This window comes from Globicephala melas, chromosome 3, assembly GCF_963455315.2.
Source record: "Globicephala melas chromosome 3, mGloMel1.2, whole genome shotgun sequence".
Lineage (NCBI taxonomy): Eukaryota > Metazoa > Chordata > Mammalia > Artiodactyla > Delphinidae > Globicephala > Globicephala melas.
In genome coordinates this window covers 123,964,707-123,982,482 of record NC_083316.1, presented here as the reverse complement: position 1 = coordinate 123,982,482, position 17,776 = coordinate 123,964,707, and the positions used below count along the sequence as shown (strand labels likewise).

Sequence of the window (17,776 nt, the reverse complement as noted above, 5' to 3'; positions counted from 1 at the left end):
TTTAGTACTCCATAATCCTATATCAGAACTGAATTCCTCACCAACACCAGACACATTTCCTCATAGACAAACATGTTTCTAACTCAGCTCCCTTCATAAGTGGGAGGGGAGGGAAAAAGAAGACAGATGGGTTGTCCTACAAGCCAAGTAAAGATTTAAAGATTTCTACATCTGAAGAAAGCTGCATATAGCAAGAGCACCTAGGATTCCGTTTGCTTCCATCTGCATCTGTTCTAAAGTGTCTCAATTCAGTGTCACAGACACATATATAAGTTAGAATTGATGGGATCAAAGCCCTTTTAAATATTGTTCCAGAAAACTGATCTAAGGCTATCCAACGCTGAGATTGTGTCAATATTCTGAATCCCATCAAAGCTAGAATATTTCCCTTTCTTTTTTTCATGAATTAATTTCTTTCCTATAAAATATAATCATTGGTCTTAAGGTCTGTGCTATAAGCTTTATTTCTTTCCAGTGGGTTAGTGAAATTAGTGCCCATGGAAAACAAGTTCAAATTGCATGACTATCACAGGTTAGAAAATTGACTGTCTTAGCTTAATGGAAAAAGAATGGGACAGGGAGTCAGAAAATTTGTTTCTATTCCTGTCTTTGCAACTACACAGTGTAATGGAAATGAACCTGGCTTTGATGCATTTATAGATCTGGGTTCAAATCCTGACTCATGAGTTACTAGCTATGTTGTCTTGGGCAAGTCACTTATTTGCTTTCAGCCTCAGTTTCCTAATATGTAAAATAGAGACAGTAAAACTATATTGCACAATTGTTGTAAGAGTTAGAGGTAAATCGTGTGTGCGTGTACTGTTTAGAACAATTCCAAGCATATGTGGTAAGTTTTATAGTTAATGATAGCTGGCCTTGCATTTTTATCTCATTATAATGATGTGATTTACTAGGTAATTTCTAAGACTCCAAGAAAAGTCAACATCTCTTAAACGTGGTCCACAATGACAGATTTAAGTTTACTCGGCATAGAAATAACAATCCCCAAACATTCTGAAGTGAAATCAAAAAGTCAGGATATAGGTTCTCTTTTTCATCCTATCATTGTGTTCTAAACCATGACACCTGAAATAGATCAAAGTATTAACCATCTAAACTTTGTCAAAGTCATTGCTAGGTTTCGGTCATCACTGATGTCTATAAAAATCCTCCTCTGCATAATGACATACCAATACTAATCTTTTAATCTTCCATTTGCTCTGTTAGACCATATGAAATGTGTCCCAACCATACGGTAGAAAAGTTTAATGCCTTACAATAGAATTGGTGACTGTGTACTATGTTCTGATGAACACCAAATCTAGCCCAAATGGACAGTATTTCCAGGAGTGGAAGTAGTGATAGGGTGTAACAAAAGAACCAAAAGATGATTGCATCTCTAAAGTATCCCTGCTATGAGGGAAGGTTGAAGGAGTTGGTTTCTTTCTTACTGAAGAAGAGTTCCTTACTAACACCCAGAACCTTCTGAAATGATGAATAAGAGGATTCAGACTGATAACCTCTTCCAGCAGAATAAGATGGCCAAGAGAAGATTCAGTGAGCACCCCCAATACTGGAAGTACATGTCAGCCGGCTCTTGTCATCAGACCTACTTCTGCATTTCATTTTAGAAATGTAAATCCAGAGGTGATTAATCATACACTCTGTTAATCACTCCTTATTTTTGAAAACCATGGACTTTAAATTCAAATGAATGGGACTGAGGTTTTAGAGAACTGAGTTTTGGGTTAATAGAGTACTTTTATATTAGGTTATCAGAGTACTTTCCTGAAATTCTAAATTCTATTTTTTTGGGGGGGTGGCCAGCTCTTTCAATTATTCATCAAACGTGTAAAACCCTTTTTCTTCTCATTAAAAAGGAATGGAGTTAGGTTGTAAAAAGTATAAGCTTTCCAATTCAAAACATGTATCGAGTGGCCCAGAATCTGAATTCACATCAAGGATACTGACACAGAGGGAAGAGATAAGAAAAATATAAAGTAAACAAGATTTTGTAGATCAGTAATATTACTAAAGACAAAGGTTATTTCCAAAATCCAAAGTTAGCAGATCATTGTTCAGATCTTCTCTTTTTCTATGCTGAGATATCCTTGATGATCACAATAATAAATAATTATAGTCCCTTACAATTAAATCACCTTCCGCATCTTTCCAAACAATCTGTCATCCATTACCTCCCATGACTTGTTTATGCAATGCAGTGATGCAGCAGAGTAGGTGTTATTGTCCTTTCCTCACCTGCCCAAAACGGCGCCATTAATAAACCTCAGAGTAGGAACTAGCTTGGATGGTAATACCAGCCTTGCCACTTTCTCACCTTTTACACCCTATGTGGCCATCGCATAGCATTTCAGACAGTTCAAAGAGAATCCGGACGTTAACAGTGCTTTAAACTAGGTTCAACATTCTACTGCTAACGCAGTCCTTTATGTTTATCCGCTGCTCTCACATTCATACACACACACACAACCGTAAACCCATAATGACAAAAAGAATTACGTTGTGACCATGACTGAAAAAGTATATGTCCTAACAGTTCTTAGAAGATGAATTAATTTCTTTTTAATTTTCCTTTAATTTTTAATTTCCTTTCCTAAAATTCTCATGTTTTCCCCCATTAATTGAACATGTCTGTATTCTCCTTTTTTAAAAGACACTAACTGGAAAATAGATTTTACCCCCCCTCTTATCTTGAAATGTCCCATTAACAGGTACCTTTACTCCCTCTCTGGGAGTTCCTTTCTGTTTGTCTAGAAAGGCTGAGAAACTATAAAGATAAGCATGTCATTTTATCTAAGAACAGGATGAGATGGGCATTCTTTGATCACTAAGCATACAGACCCTACTATTTATAGATATAATTGTTGCTTATGTTAGATTAGGATTAAGAAAACAGGAATGTTTTAATACCTAATTTTTAACTGTATTAAATTTTATGTATCAGGTTATATTTTGTTCTTAAATACAATATCCAGCTTCTCCCTACAGCTGATGCTACTGGAACTCCTATTCCATGACCCTACACTATCCATCACTTGAAAATTCTGTACATTCTCAAGTCTCCTAGGATTCATTCTGACTGTAGAAAACAAGTTTGTGGAGCTACAGTCCTTTGGGAAAAAAATCACAATGAATTAATTCTGAAGTAGCTAGTATAATGAGTTTTGGCAAAAAAGTAACGCATATTTTACAGTGAAATACTTTTATGTGTGTGTATATACAATAAGAAGAAAACTGTTAGATTTATAAGCAAAATTAGAAAAAGGTGGTACATATATATCTTTATTAAATTATTTGCAAAGAAATATAAAATTTGCTATCATTTATGGTACACTTACTAAGTGACAGGTACAACAATAAAGAGTATCATTTTTCTCTTTTTTTACAGGTTAAAAAATGGAGGTTTGGTGAGATTCTATAACTTTTCCAAGGTCATACAGCCTGTAAGCAGTGGTCTTTGCAAATGATAACACTCAATGAAAATAAAGGCAGTGAAATCCAGAGTCCAAGCTCTAAAATAACACACACTGTAGTGACCATATTATTTACACCTATAACTAGTTTATCTCAGACACTTCCTGTTATAGACTGAACCGTGTCCCTCCAAAATTCAGATTTTTAAGTCTTAAACCCCAGTATTGCAGAATGTGACTGTGTTCGAGGAGAGGGCCTTTACAAAGGTGATTAAGTTAAAATGAGGCCGTTAGGGTTGAGCCCTAACCCAAACTGACTGGTGCCCTTATAGGAGGAAATTTGGATGTAGAGAGAGACACCAGGGATGCCTGTGCACAGTCACTTACACCAGGCCACATGGTTTGTAAGCAGTCAAGCTGTGGCTCACATCTAGGTTTTAAGACTTAAAAATTTCATTCAAACAAGTAGCAAGTTAAATAGCACCAACCATTGTGTCATACAACAATCCTGATTCACTAGACAGAAAAAAGCAGTAAGAATGAATAATAAATCAGAGAATCCTCAGGTATGGGACCAAATTACCAAAATGTGATTTAACAAGTTAAAAATATAAGTCCAAAGTTAGATGTTATGGTATTCCAATAGATTCTATAATACTCCCCACATGAATACAACAAATATTTACTGAATGCATACAATTATCTGTTATCATGTGAGAGCCCAGCATTAAGCTTGTGAATAAAATAGATGTGGTCTCTAATCTCTAAGAAATTATACTCTAGTGGAAGAAGCAGAAAATAATCATACAAATCATTGTTCACCTGACTCTGTGAAAATCTTTTAAAAACGATGTCCATAGAGTAAAACTAGCATATAATACAGATATTTGGCCTCTAGAAGGGAATTCCCTGATGATACTCTCAATTCTTAAAAAAATAAGCTGGGGTTAAAAAGGTGTATAGCCTTCAATCATCTGAAAAATTCAGTTAATCCAAATGAATCATTCCTTGTAGAAAATAAACTTATAGTTACTGGGGGGGGGTAAAGCAGGAGAAGGGATAAATTGGAAGATTGGGATTGACACATACACACTACTGTATATAAAATAGATAACTCATAAGGACCTACTGTATAGCAGAGGGAACTCTACTCAATACTCTGTAATGGTCTATATGGGAAACGAATCTAGAAAAGAATGGGGGCTTCCCTGGTGGCACGGTGGTTGAGAGTCAGCCTGCCGATGCAGGGGACACAGGTTCGTGCCCCGGTCCGGGAAGATCCCACATGCCGTGGAGCGGCTAGGCCCGTGAGCCATGGCCGCTGAGCCTGCGCGTCCAGAGCCTGTGCTCCGCAACAGGAGAGGCCACAACAGTGAGAGGCCCGTGTACCACAAAAAAAAAAAAAAAAAAAGAAGAAGAGATATATGTGTATGTATAACAGATTCACTTTGCTCTACACCTGAAACAACATTGTAAATCAAGTATACTCCAATAAAAATTTAAAAATATATATTTTAAATGAATCAGAGAATGAAATTTTGTTGTAGTCATTTCTTTTACCTGAATTTTAGTTTCCACTATATTACTAGTTAGTTAACTAACACTACTGGGGATGGGGGCAGGAGTTATTTAAAAGTGAATTTAAAAGTGAATACAGAAATTCAAAAGTGAATATAGAAATTATTTTGCATTTAGTGGGTTTTTTGTTTATTTTGAGTGACACCTCCCACATGATATTAATGCACTTCATCACCACGTCCTTACTATAAAACACCTCTATTTAAGAAGGTATTTTTCCAGAAAGTAATTTTAATATTTCTGAGCAAGAAGCTGTAAGTAGTGGACATTTGTTATCTACATACACAACCTTGGAAAATGCAATAACCAGCTTTAGTCTATTTTTTCTGTCACTTCTAGATAGAAAATACTACTTATGCTTCTGAGAAGTATTGTAAAACTGTATAGGAAATTATTTAAGAATTCTATGCAGTTACTAACATTAATAAAGGCTATTAATATACTTATTATTATTGTAGTTATAGAGCAATTGCATATAAAATTTATTTTTATAATAGGATATTTATATAATAATAGAATGCAATACTAATTTGTACACAATATGTATATATAAAAATATTTATATACTGTCTATATTTTATATATTTGATCCTCACATTAACTCTTTGAGGTAAGCAAATAATATCTTATTTCCATTTCATGGTCAGTAAAACTGAAAATCAGCAATGGTTGAATGATTTTCTTCAAGTCTGTTAGCCATAAGTGGAAGAGCTGTGACAGGAATTCAAGTTTCCTGATATATATATATATATATATGTATTTGTTCTGATATATTTTTTTCACACTCTCCCATATTTAACAGAGGTCTAACACAAATTCAGTGAGATTAGGATAGGAAAGAAGAAAACATGGAAAGAGTACAAAAGAGAGGCATGTATTCAGAAAGAAAATAAAGGAACAGAAGGACACCAAATATACTGAAAGAGAGAAAAAATCAAGTTTGAACCAATCTTGGTGATGAAGGGCAATAATAACATGTAAAATGCTTTACAAATTACAATTTTTAATATTCTCATTTGGGCCTCATGAACAACCTTCTGAGTAGGTTGGACATACATTATTGCTAGCATCCCCATTTTACTAAAATTTAGAGAGATCGTTCCCAAAGATACAAACAGTAAGTGGTGAAAGCTGGACTCAGACTGAAGTCTACTCAATCAAGATTCCATTGTCTTTTCCCTATGCCCTTTGGTTTTTTTTTTTTTTTGAAGAGCAAAGTTTATTTACTACCTGCATACAAAAACACATTGCACATCAAACAACCAAAATCAAAAAAATAATAATAATAACAGAAAAATGGGAAAAAAGAAAGAAAAAAGGGGGAGAAAAGAAAAGGAAAAGATACTCTACTGAAGACTAACATGTAGTTTATATAGAATAAACCTTCTGGAACACTGTGAAAGATGCTTGAAGCTTTCATAATTTCATTAGGAAGAAAATGATGAGAAGGCAAATAAGAAAACTAAAATAACTGAGTTATTTTCTGAAAAGAGCAACAAAAAAATATGTTTACCAGGATATACCAGGTTTTGTTTTGTTTCATTTTTAATGATAAGATTTCCACTTCTGGCCAAGATGCAGTAACAAGGAAAGAATATTTCCTCCCACCTGAAACAATAAAAGAAAAAAATTAGTTAAAAAAAAAAAAAGCTACATGAAACAAGAGTTTTCTGACACTGGACATTAGATAATGCAGGTCATGATCCTTGGGAGTGGGAATAGAACCCAAGTTAGCTCTACATTGCCACAGCTTACTGTCTATAGTTTCCAGTCTGTTGAATAGAGAGAGAAAACACAGGTAGAGCACAGCAGTCTCTCCGAGATGAGGATACAAAGCTAAGAGTTGAGGAGACCAAGGGAGGTAAAATTTACATGGCATGATACCAAGAAGAGAGAACTTCAAAGAGAGATTTGCAGCAAATTGTCCACCTAGAGTCTTCAACTGAGTGATAGTCAGTAACTGTGTGTGAGAAAACTACTCAAGGCTATGGAAAAAAGGGTGCTAAGAAGTAGACGGAATAATATCCAGAGTAAAACAGGAGAGGAGATGGCTTGTGTTCCCACCAATCAAAGGGAAAAACCTGTCATTTAGTTAGAGATCTGAGAATGGTATTTCCCTAGTAGTGAGAAAAAATTAACCACAAAAAGTTGCTCTGGTTCCACCTAACAAAGCTTAAAAGCAAGGCTAGAAAGGATCAAAGTATTTTCAAGTAACTTTACTGTGTCCCAGCACAAACCTCAAGGACATTTAGAGGAAAGAAAAATATTCATCACTGAACAAAGTAAACATAAAATGACTAGCATACAATCCAAAATTATCAGACAAACCAAGAAACAGGAAATAGAATTTATGTTAAGAAGAAAAATCAGTCAAAAGAATTGACTGGACTCATGATTCTAGCCAAAAGAAAGTAATAGGAACTGGAGTTATATTACTGCCTGCAGTAAGTAAACAAACAAATAAAAACAAACATAAAATACATGAAACAATGGTTTTCAAGATACTGGACAACAGTCTCTTGAAATGCAGACAAGTGATCCATGAGAGATAGTAAACAAACAAGCTGCAACTTGTAAGCTGCCCCAGCTTACTGTCTTAAGAAAATTTCCAAGTCACAGAGAATGAAGGAGAAACTCAGGCACAGCCATACAGACTCTGTTAAGGAGACAGCTGAGATTCCAGAGAGATGAAGGCAGCTGGAATTTACCAAAACAGAATACTGGAGATGAGAGAGCTGGAACAGAGTGGGTACCCTAGAAATATGAATAACACTTAAGCATTCAGCACAGTATGGATCACCAAAGGCACATGACATAACTATTCAAGACCAAAGAAAGATCCACCTGAAATAATTAGAGAGAATAGCACCCTATGTTCATACAGGGTCAGGACTAGTACCTGTTCCTATCAACCACACTGGAAAAATCTCAAAATTCATAAGGCATTGGATAGAGTACTCAAAAGGGCTATGTCTCAGTAGTAGGGGATAATTAGTTCTAGCCTGAATATTTCTCTGGTCCTACCTAACAAATGGTAATAGCAAGATCCAAAAGGATACATACACTTTTCCTAACAGAACTGTGTCCCAGGACAAAATTAAAAATTATTTATAGAAATACAAAATCATTCACTACTCAATAATATAAAATTAACAATGTCTGGTATTCAATAAAAAATTACCAAGCATGCTAAGGAAGCAAGAAAATATGAAGAGCAAGAAAATAGTGAGGAGAAAAATCAATCAATTAAAACTAACTCAAAACTGTTACGGATGTTAGAATGCAAGGACATTAAAACAGTTATAAATGTGTTCCATATATTCGAAAATATAAAGTAGAGATATGGAAGACATAAAAACAAAATACAAATTGGACTTTGGAGTATGAAATGAAAAATATACTAAATATGATTAATGATAAATTGGATGTCATAGAAAAAAAGATGAATGAATATGAAGACATATGATATAAATGATACAAAATAAAACACAGAGGAAAAAAAAACTAAAGACAAGAGCATCAGTGAGCTGTGGGACAACTAATATAAGAAGACTGATATAAGTGTAATTGGAGCCCCCAAAGGTAGGCCTGGGAAGGCAGAAAAAAATATTTGATGTAGTAATGGCCCCAAATTTTCCACACTATAAACCAACAGGTCAAGAATCTCAATGAACTCCAAGCACAAGAAACGTGAAGAACTTATACCAAGGCACATCATTATCAAGTTGCTCAAAAATAGTGAGAAAGAGAAAATCTTCAGAGCAGTTGCAGGGGGTGGGTGAGTGGGGCAGGGAGAGAAGGCTCTGTTATATACAGAATAATAAAGATTAGGAAAGCGGCAGATTTTCTCTTTGGAAATAACACAAGTAAAAACACAGTGAAGCAACATCTTTAAAGTACTGAAAGAAAATTCTGTCAATCTAGAACTCTATGCCCAATAAAAACATCTTTTAAAAGTGAAGGTGAAATAAAGACTTTTTTATGTATAAAAGTTAAAAGAATTCATCCCTTACTCCATACATTTACTGGAAAAAATATTAAAGGAAGATTTTCAGGCAAGAGAAAAAAACATACCACATGAAAATATGGATCTACACAAAGGAAAGAAAATCATTAGAAAGGATAACGACATGGGTAAATATATGAGAATTTTTCTTATTATTTAAATCTCTTTTAAAAATAACTGCTTTAATAGTAAGAACTAAAGATCTATAGGTAGTAAATTAACAAAGGAGATGTAATGAAATCATAAAATACTTGATTTATCCAAAAGCAGAAAAAAGGAAAAAGGTAACAAGAAAACAGAAAGGACAGATAGAAAACAAAAAGATGGCAGACTCAACTCTGACCATATCAATAACCTGTATTATATTTAAACCTATATATTTTATGTAAAATATGTATTAAATGTAAATATATTCTATATAAATGTATTAGACATAAACATATGTGTTATATGTCAATATGTAAATTAAGAGACAGATTGTCAAATTAGATAAAAAAAGGAAAATCCAATTATTTGCAGCTTTCAAGAAACACACCTTAAGGTAAAGATAGAAATAGGTTAAAAGTAAAAGGACGGGAAAAGATATATGATACTAACATTAATCAAAAGAAAGCTTGATTGGCTATATGAATATCAGACAATCTAGATTTCAGAGCAAAGAATATTACCAGAGATAAGGAGAATCATTTCATGATGACAAAGATATCAGTTCACCAAGAGAACATTTTTACCACTCAAAGTGTTTGTACCTAACAAAGGAGAGGTAGTCAAGAGTTATAGAAATTACATGAGAGAATATTTCTTATTGTTTCATTAGATGAAAACCAAGCATTCATATGTTTATAAATCATAGTATCTGTTTATAACTCACCTTAAGCCAGAATTGTTACTCATTGGCATTTTGAATACTTAGGAAAGTCTTGAAATTCTTTATGATCAAGCAGAAAAGAAAAAGTTTTACTCCATGTAACCCAAGAAAGTAAAGCTAGAACCTGACTGAAGTTAGTAAGAGGCTGTTATGACTCCATTGAAAGGGAAAGCTCTCTAACAATGAAATCTGTCCAGATATAAAGCACATGGTTGCCTTGGAGAGATTGTCTTTTATGCCTCTGGGGATGGCAGAAAAACCATAAGTAACACTTAATAGATCACATGCATGGGCTGCTACTATCTGGGCCTAGGGTAGAATAAGTGGATTTTAAACTATAAAATTTGAATGCTATGTAGAAATTAACTAGATGCAATGAAGATAAAGATGGTATAGGATTAAGAAAATGTTCAACACAGAGATTTGAAATTAAGCATTTTTCTCTTGTATACTTATCTATAAGGATATTAATGCCAATCAAAAATTTAGATCAATATCAATTTATAGGAGTCATGTTGAATTTCAGTAGTTGAAAGCTTGAAAACCATAGGTGCTGGAAGTAAGGAGAAAAAAATAAAAAATTTTTCTACGCTAAGGAATCTAGCAACCTGGTAAGGAAGACAATACTTGCCTCAGAAATAATTCAATAGAATATAAATATTTTTAAATTAATTAATTATTTATTTTTTGGCTGCGTTGGGTCTTCGTTGCTGTGTGTGGGCTTTCTCTAGTTGCAGCAAGCGGGGGCTACTCTTCGTTGTGGTGCGTGGGCTTCTCATTGCAGTGGCTTCTCTTGTTGTGGAGCACGGGCTCTAGGCATGCAGGCTTCAGTAGTTGTGGCACGTGGGCTCAGTAGTTGTGGCTCCAGGCTCTAGAGCGCAGGCTCAGTGGTTGTGGCACATGGGCTTAGGCGCTCCACAGCATGTGGGATCTTCCCGGAGCAGGGATCAAACCCATGTCCCCTGCACTGGCAGGCAGATTCTTAACCACTGCGCCACTGGGGAAGTCCCAAACAAAATATTAAAGTGTCCTAAAATAAGTCCAAATGAAGTGTCCAGGAAAGATACAGTATTTCTATCTGGAAGATAGTAATGATTTTTTTGAACGATGTGGACTTTGGATTGGGTGGGCCTTGAGGCTTGAGAATATTTGAACATGTGGTGATGGGAATGTAACTGATATTTTAGCACAATGACATACACAAAGTTCCAGGAGCAAAATAATGTGGGGTCTCCATGAAAGACTATGTAATACCTTTTATTTATTTATTTTTTTGTGTGGTACACGGGCCTCTCACTGTTGTGGCCTCTCCCGTTGTGGAGCACAGGCTCCGGACGCACAGGCTCAGCGGCCATGGCTCACGGGCCCAGCTGCTCCGCGGCATGTGGGATCTTCCCGGACCAGGGCACGAACCCGTGTCCCCTGCATCAGCAGACGGACTCTCAACCACTGTGCCACCAGGGAAGCCCTGTAATACCTTTTGACTGCATCAATATATGAGAAAGTAAAGAGTAGAAAGTAATTTTAGAAGAGTGGGAGGTCAGAATGTAGCTAAAATAAACGATGGTGACCATCAAATGCTGGCAAGTATTGGGAGAAACCAGATCTCTCATACGTTCCTGGTAAGAATGTAAAATGGTGCAACCACTCTGGAAAATAAGTTGGCAGCTGCTTAAAAAAACTAAACACGTACTAATTATACTACCCAGCAGTTGCACATCTTGGCATTTATCCCAGACAAATGAAAACTTATATCCACACAAAAACCTGCACACAATCATTCACAGTAGCTTTATTTGTAATAGCCCCAAATTGGAAACAACTAAAATGTCCCTCAGTAGGTGAATGGTTAAACAAACTTTAGTACACTGCACCACGGAATGCTATTCAGCAATAAAAAGGAATGAATTATGTATACATGTAACCACTTGGATGGATCTCAAGGGCATTATGCTAAGTAAGGGAAGGCTATCTCCAAAACGCACATACTGTAATTCAATTTATATAACATTCAAAATTACAGACATGGAAAACAAATTAATATTGGCCGGGGGTTAATGATGGCTGTTGGATGGGGAGTGGGGGGTGTAGATGTGACTATAATGAGGTAGCATGGGGGAGGTCTTCGTGGTGATGGAAAATTGTATATCCTGATTGATGTGTTAATTACACAAAACTACACATTCGATAAAATAATATCGAACCACACACACACACATTTCATCAAAATCAAATTCCTAGTTTTGATTTTGTAGTATAATTATGTAAGACTTAATTATTGGGAGAAATTGGGTAAAGAGTACACAGGACTTCTTTGTACTATCTTTGCAAAATTCCAAACAAAGTTTTTAAAAATGTAGATTACAAAATCCTATGTTCTTTCTATAAAGTTTACCATGTACTTACGATAGGACCCAGAAATCTCACTCTTAAGTATTTACTCAAAAGAAAATTAAAACATATGTTCACACAAAACTTACAAAAGAATATTTATAACAACTTTGTTCATAATCACTGAGAAACAGACATGACCCAAATGTACATCAATTGATGAATGGATTAAAAAAAAAACCTATTGTACATCCTTACAGTGGATTTCTAATCAAGAATAAAAAGAAATGAACCTTCTCCAACATGGGTGAACATCAAGAACATTATTCTAAATGAAAGAAGCCAGATATAAAATTCCATTCGTATGAAATGATAAATATTTATTATGAAATATTTATTAATATTCATAATAAATAAATACATATTTATTTATTTATTTGGCTGCACCAAGTCTTAATTGCAGCACGCAGGATCTTTAGTTGCAGTTGTGGCATGCGGGATCTAGCTCCCCGACCAGGGATCGAACCCGGGCCCCCTGCACTGGGAGCACAGAGTCTTACCCACTGGACCACCAGGGAAGTCCCCATATGACATTTTTAAAGTGACAAAATTACAAGGGCAGAAATCAGATCAGAGGGTGCGAGGGGCTATGAATCAAAGGAGAGGATACAGGATTGACCACAAAGGTGCACATGAAAATATTTTGAGGTGATGGTAGTTACATAAGTGATTGTCAAAACTTATGTAACTGTACACCCAAAAGTTTAAATTTTGCCTTTATAAATTTCACTTCAATAAACTTAACTTTGGAAAAAAACTGACATTAAATATCATACTATTTTAAAAACATTTATACATTTAAGTATTAAGGAAGATAGAAATGGATTTACAAGAAAATCCTAACATTTATTATCTCTGGTGGAATTACTTATGATTTTTTAATGTTCTCCTTTCATTTTCCTTGTCTGATAAGTTTTTTGTACCAAGTAGGTATTATTTTTAAGAATGAAAATGCTATTTCTATAAATTCGTTAGGTAATTTTAGGGCTAGATAGAACACTGAAAGTCATCCAACTCCCCCCTTTAGTTTACAGATGAAGATATGAGGGCTAAGACAAATAGAATGATTTTTCCTAATTATTTCAATTAAAACCACACATCCTCAGTACCTTCATCCCCTAAGCAATATGATCTAACTGTAAATGTCATGATTTACTTTGATGGGGTGGGGGAGATTTTCATCCTTCCAAACCCCCACTTCATAATGCTAAAGCAAAGTGTCTCAGGATTTTCCTGGACCATCTCCTGGAGGTGGATCCCAACAGTGTCTGGACAGAGAAGATTACTTCTCCAATCTGCATCACAGGAGACAAGCGGTTTTTGGAAATGTGTGACTTGCTAGCATTTTGATCTCAGACAAATCATGATAAGAGTATCATTCACTTGACAGAATTGTTGAGCAGATTGACATGATTGTGTGAAAAGGCTAAAGCAACTATTATTATTGGTAGCTGTTCAAGTTATACATGCTGAAGTCCTTCTTGAGAGGCAAAGGAGATGTAACTTAGAACTGTGTTGGGCTTTGGAGCAATGCTACCTGGATTTAAAAACTGGCTTTTTTGCTGTGTAACCAGGGACAATTTACCTAAACTCTGTCTCAATTTCTTCACCACTAACCTGAGAAGGGTAACATGATTGCCATGAGGATTACGTGAGGTAATTTATGTAAAGCCTTTAGATAGTACCTGGCGTATGGAGAGTGCACAGTGTTATCTGTTGTTAGAAAGGTCTTCTTGTTAGCCTGCTGGCTACATTGAATTAGAGATCACAATAGGGAAATCCACTTCCGGGTCTTTTAAAGTATTGAATATTTTGTGGGAAGTGCTAAAAACCAGTGCTAATTTTAGGGGTACAACTAATAGCCTCCAGGGTGAAGGAGTCATTTCCTCATTAGTGCCCCTTCCTTTGGACAACATATTGTACTTCATTCAGGTGGTGCAGCATTTGTAAGGAGTTGGGTCACCCTCAGTGAACAACAACCACACATGGCTGGATGGACTGAAAGGTCATCTGAGCCACCAAGAAGTGACACCTGGGCTTCCCTGGTGGCGCAGTGGTTGAGAGTCCGCCTGCCAATGCAGGGGACGCGGGGTCATGCCCCGGTCCGGGAAGATCCCACATGCCGTGGAGCGGCTGGGCCCCGTGAGCCATGGCCGCTGAGCCTGTGCGTCCGGAGCCTGTGCTCCGCAATGGGAGAGGCCACAACAGTGAGAGGTCCTCGCAAAAAAAAAAAAAGAAGTGACACCTTTTTAAATAGTTCAGAAAATCAAAGAGCTCATTCTAAGCTCTTAAATTTTCAAACATTTTCCCTCCTTAAAAGAGAGGAAATGTCTTATTATCCAGCAGGGGATGAGACTGGAGGGAATGCCTTTTCTTACCATTACCAGTCCCTCTTATGCCTTTAGCTCATTTGCAAGTTCATGAATGAAGTCAAAATAGTGTTTGATGTGGAATTAGGAAGTCTGTGTTTTAATTCCAGTCCTCACTTTTAGCTGAAGTGAGACATTGCATTCCTAAACTACTCATGATGTGAGGCACATTGGGAAATGAACAAAGGGAATGAAAAGAAGGTAGGCCAGTTACACTGTACTGATGAAGTGTATCAACCAATATAATAAAGATATCTTCACTGAGGACTTTTAAGATAGTGAAACTACTCTGTATAACACTATAATGGTGGAAACATGTCATTATACATTTACACATTTGTCCAAACCCATAGAATGTACAATATCAAGAGCGAATTATATAAAGATATAATTAAACAGTACTAGTGGAAGGACTCATGAGCTATAAGGTGCTGAGCAGAAGCTAGTTGCTGTTCTTGGTGTAGATTGGTATTATGTGCCTCAAGCTGCCTCAACTCCTATTTTATCAGGAATATTCACTTAAAAGGCTAGCTCATTACATCTCAAAATTTCAAACAATTATGTGGGGTTTGGGAAAGAAGAGAGGGAAGAGCTAACACATTTTTTTGCCCCTAGATTAATGACTATGTGCAATTTTTAAATTAGTTAGTCCTTAAAAAATACCATTTGTCATCATCTGGGTGTGGCTGCATTATAAGATGCCACTGCTGTGAAGGTGGCTGGCAGGGGCACCAGGCCAAATCCATTGTGGGTGTGGAGACATCCGGAGTAATAAAGTAGCACTCCACCCTGTTGTCTTGTTGCCCAATTAACTGCTGTGCTCTGAAAACAACTCTTGGGAGTCAGAATAATCTCTCCTCTTAGAGTTGTGATGCAATGGGAAAATGGCAGCCTACTTAGGGCAGAAATGCAGAACATCCTCTGATGTTGGTTTTCTGGGAAGAGAGGCAAGTGGACAGAAATGGGCTCCGAAATTTCCGTGGAAGTTCACTCTTGATTCCTTGCCCACTTGGCTTATGTTTCTGAGCTCAGCAAAAGGTGCTTGCATAACCCAAACAGCCTAGCCCCAGGCCTCTTCTCCAGAGGTGGAAAATGTGAATATCATCTTAGGGCCAAATAATGCCGTTGCCAGGGCACACTTCTTTCCTTCCATTTCTCGTGGAAGTAAACAGTGAGCGTAGACATGGGGTGAATCCTGTTGCAAAAGGAAGAAAGAAAGACTGAAAACCTTTCAGGTTTTCTGGCAAGAAAACACACTTAGCTCTGTTGAGTGTCCAGTCCTTGAGAGAGTTCAATACCCAAAGAACCAGGTGTGTGTACATTTATGAATAGTCACAAGCTTATCATAGTCTTTGAACAGGAATGGCTGTGGTGTATTCTAGTATATTCAAATATCTTCTTTTTTTTTTTTTTTTTTTTTTTTTGCAGTACGCGGGCTTCTCACCGCTGTGGTCTCTCCTGTCACGGTGCACAGGCTCCGGACACGCAGGCTCAGCGGCCATGGCTCATGGGCCCAGCCGCCCTGCGGCATGCAGGATCCTCCCGGACCAGGGTACAAACCCGCGTCCCCTGCATCGGCAGGCGGACCCCCAACCACTGCGCCACCAGGGAAGCCCCCAAATATCTTCATTTTATCGGTAAGTCCTGACAAGGGGAAGCCATAGATTCAAGGACAAAAAATTAGAGACTGGCCCAGCTGGAACTCATTTCACTTCTCCTGACTCCTAGCCCCATGTGTTTTTCCCAAACCACAACTTTTTCAATCACTCACTCATGCCTGATTTGGGGATTGACTCTTTTTTTTAATCACCCTGTATTCCAGGGAACAAACACAGACTCATATATAGTATTTTATATAATGGGGTTTGACCGCTAGTTTACATTTTTATTCGTTTTAATCTATTTTAAATAAAGGCAATTTTGTCCCCCAGGGGGCACTCAGCAATGTCTGGAGACATTTTTGGTTGTCACATTTAGGGATGTTCTACGGCCCCTAGTGGATAGCGGCCAGGGATGCTGTTAAACATCCTGCGATGCACAGGACAACACTCCCCACCCCAACAAGGAATTAGCCACTCTAAAATGCCAACAGAGCGTTCAGAGACTCTACTCTAGAATTATTATCCAGAATTAGCTTCAAAGCTTCATTAATTATCTTGGTGATTATACAGCTGATTCTGGAACAAGGGATTCTGCTATGCCCCCAGAGGGTATAATGTACTGATAGAAAAGCCAGGTGATACTTATTTTTTAATGTCTTACAGGATTGGAAACTTTCTTATTTCTTATTTTAAAAATCAAATCCTCACCTGAGTGTAGAGTACATGAACAAATGTTGAATCCATCAATAACCCGTTTTTGCCAGAGAAAGGACCACTTTCAAAAAAAAGATGTAGAATACTCGACATTTTACTTTGTCCTTCTTTCTGTTTCCTCCATGTTTTCCAATCATTATTTTGTCATTAGCATTTCCAGAGCTGAACTTCTCTTAGATCTAACTTCAAGACCCTTTCCTTCCAAGGATCTTTTTTCAGTGACTTTTCACCTTTGGTGAAACTTCACCAAGCTACCTAGGAGTTCACAGCTGGTCACATACTAAAGGTTTATTTCTATTTCTGATTCTCTTCACTGTTAAAACCATGGTCGACCTTAAATTTGCATTCCAGAGAATGCTTTCCTATCTTCCATTCTTCTTGATTCTTTAGAACTTTCCTAAGTGTCTTCTGTTCTTTCTTTGGAGATTGGAACATTTCTGTCTTTGCAACATGTAATTCAATTTAAAAAAAATAAAATTTGTTAAAATAAGATCTTGAATATAACCATAACATACATAATACATAAAAGTGTTTTGTTTTCAACCAGAGATGGGAGGACTAATATGCCTCACCCAGCCTCCCCTTTTATTACAAGTGCAGAAACCATAAGTTTTAAAATCTTGGAGAGGGGTACCTGCAAAGAAGTATGTACTTATTTTATTAATCAAAATGAAAGAAGGAAGAAGTATAAACAGTTTGAAAATAACAACGATACCAAGTGTGGACTTTTCACCCTATTTTCCCCCTGCATCTCAATTGCTCGGAGGTATCCTAAATCTTGTATCTGTTGAAAATTCCTCATGTTGTGAAGAATT

At 36.6% G+C, this 17,776-nt stretch overlaps 1 protein-coding gene across 3 annotated transcripts in view; it reads right to left on the bottom strand.

The window, feature by feature from the left end:
* The window catches only part of SPINK5 (serine peptidase inhibitor Kazal type 5), a 132,346-nt gene that overhangs the window by 69,762 nt on the left and 44,808 nt on the right, over positions 1-17,776 (bottom strand). For all 3 annotated transcript variants that reach the window (XR_009563473.1, XM_030847382.2, XM_060296411.1), the window contains exon 3: positions 6,526-6,620. The gene's annotated coding sequence lies outside the window, so the exon portion shown is untranslated. The remainder of the gene's footprint in view (positions 1-6,525; positions 6,621-17,776) is intronic.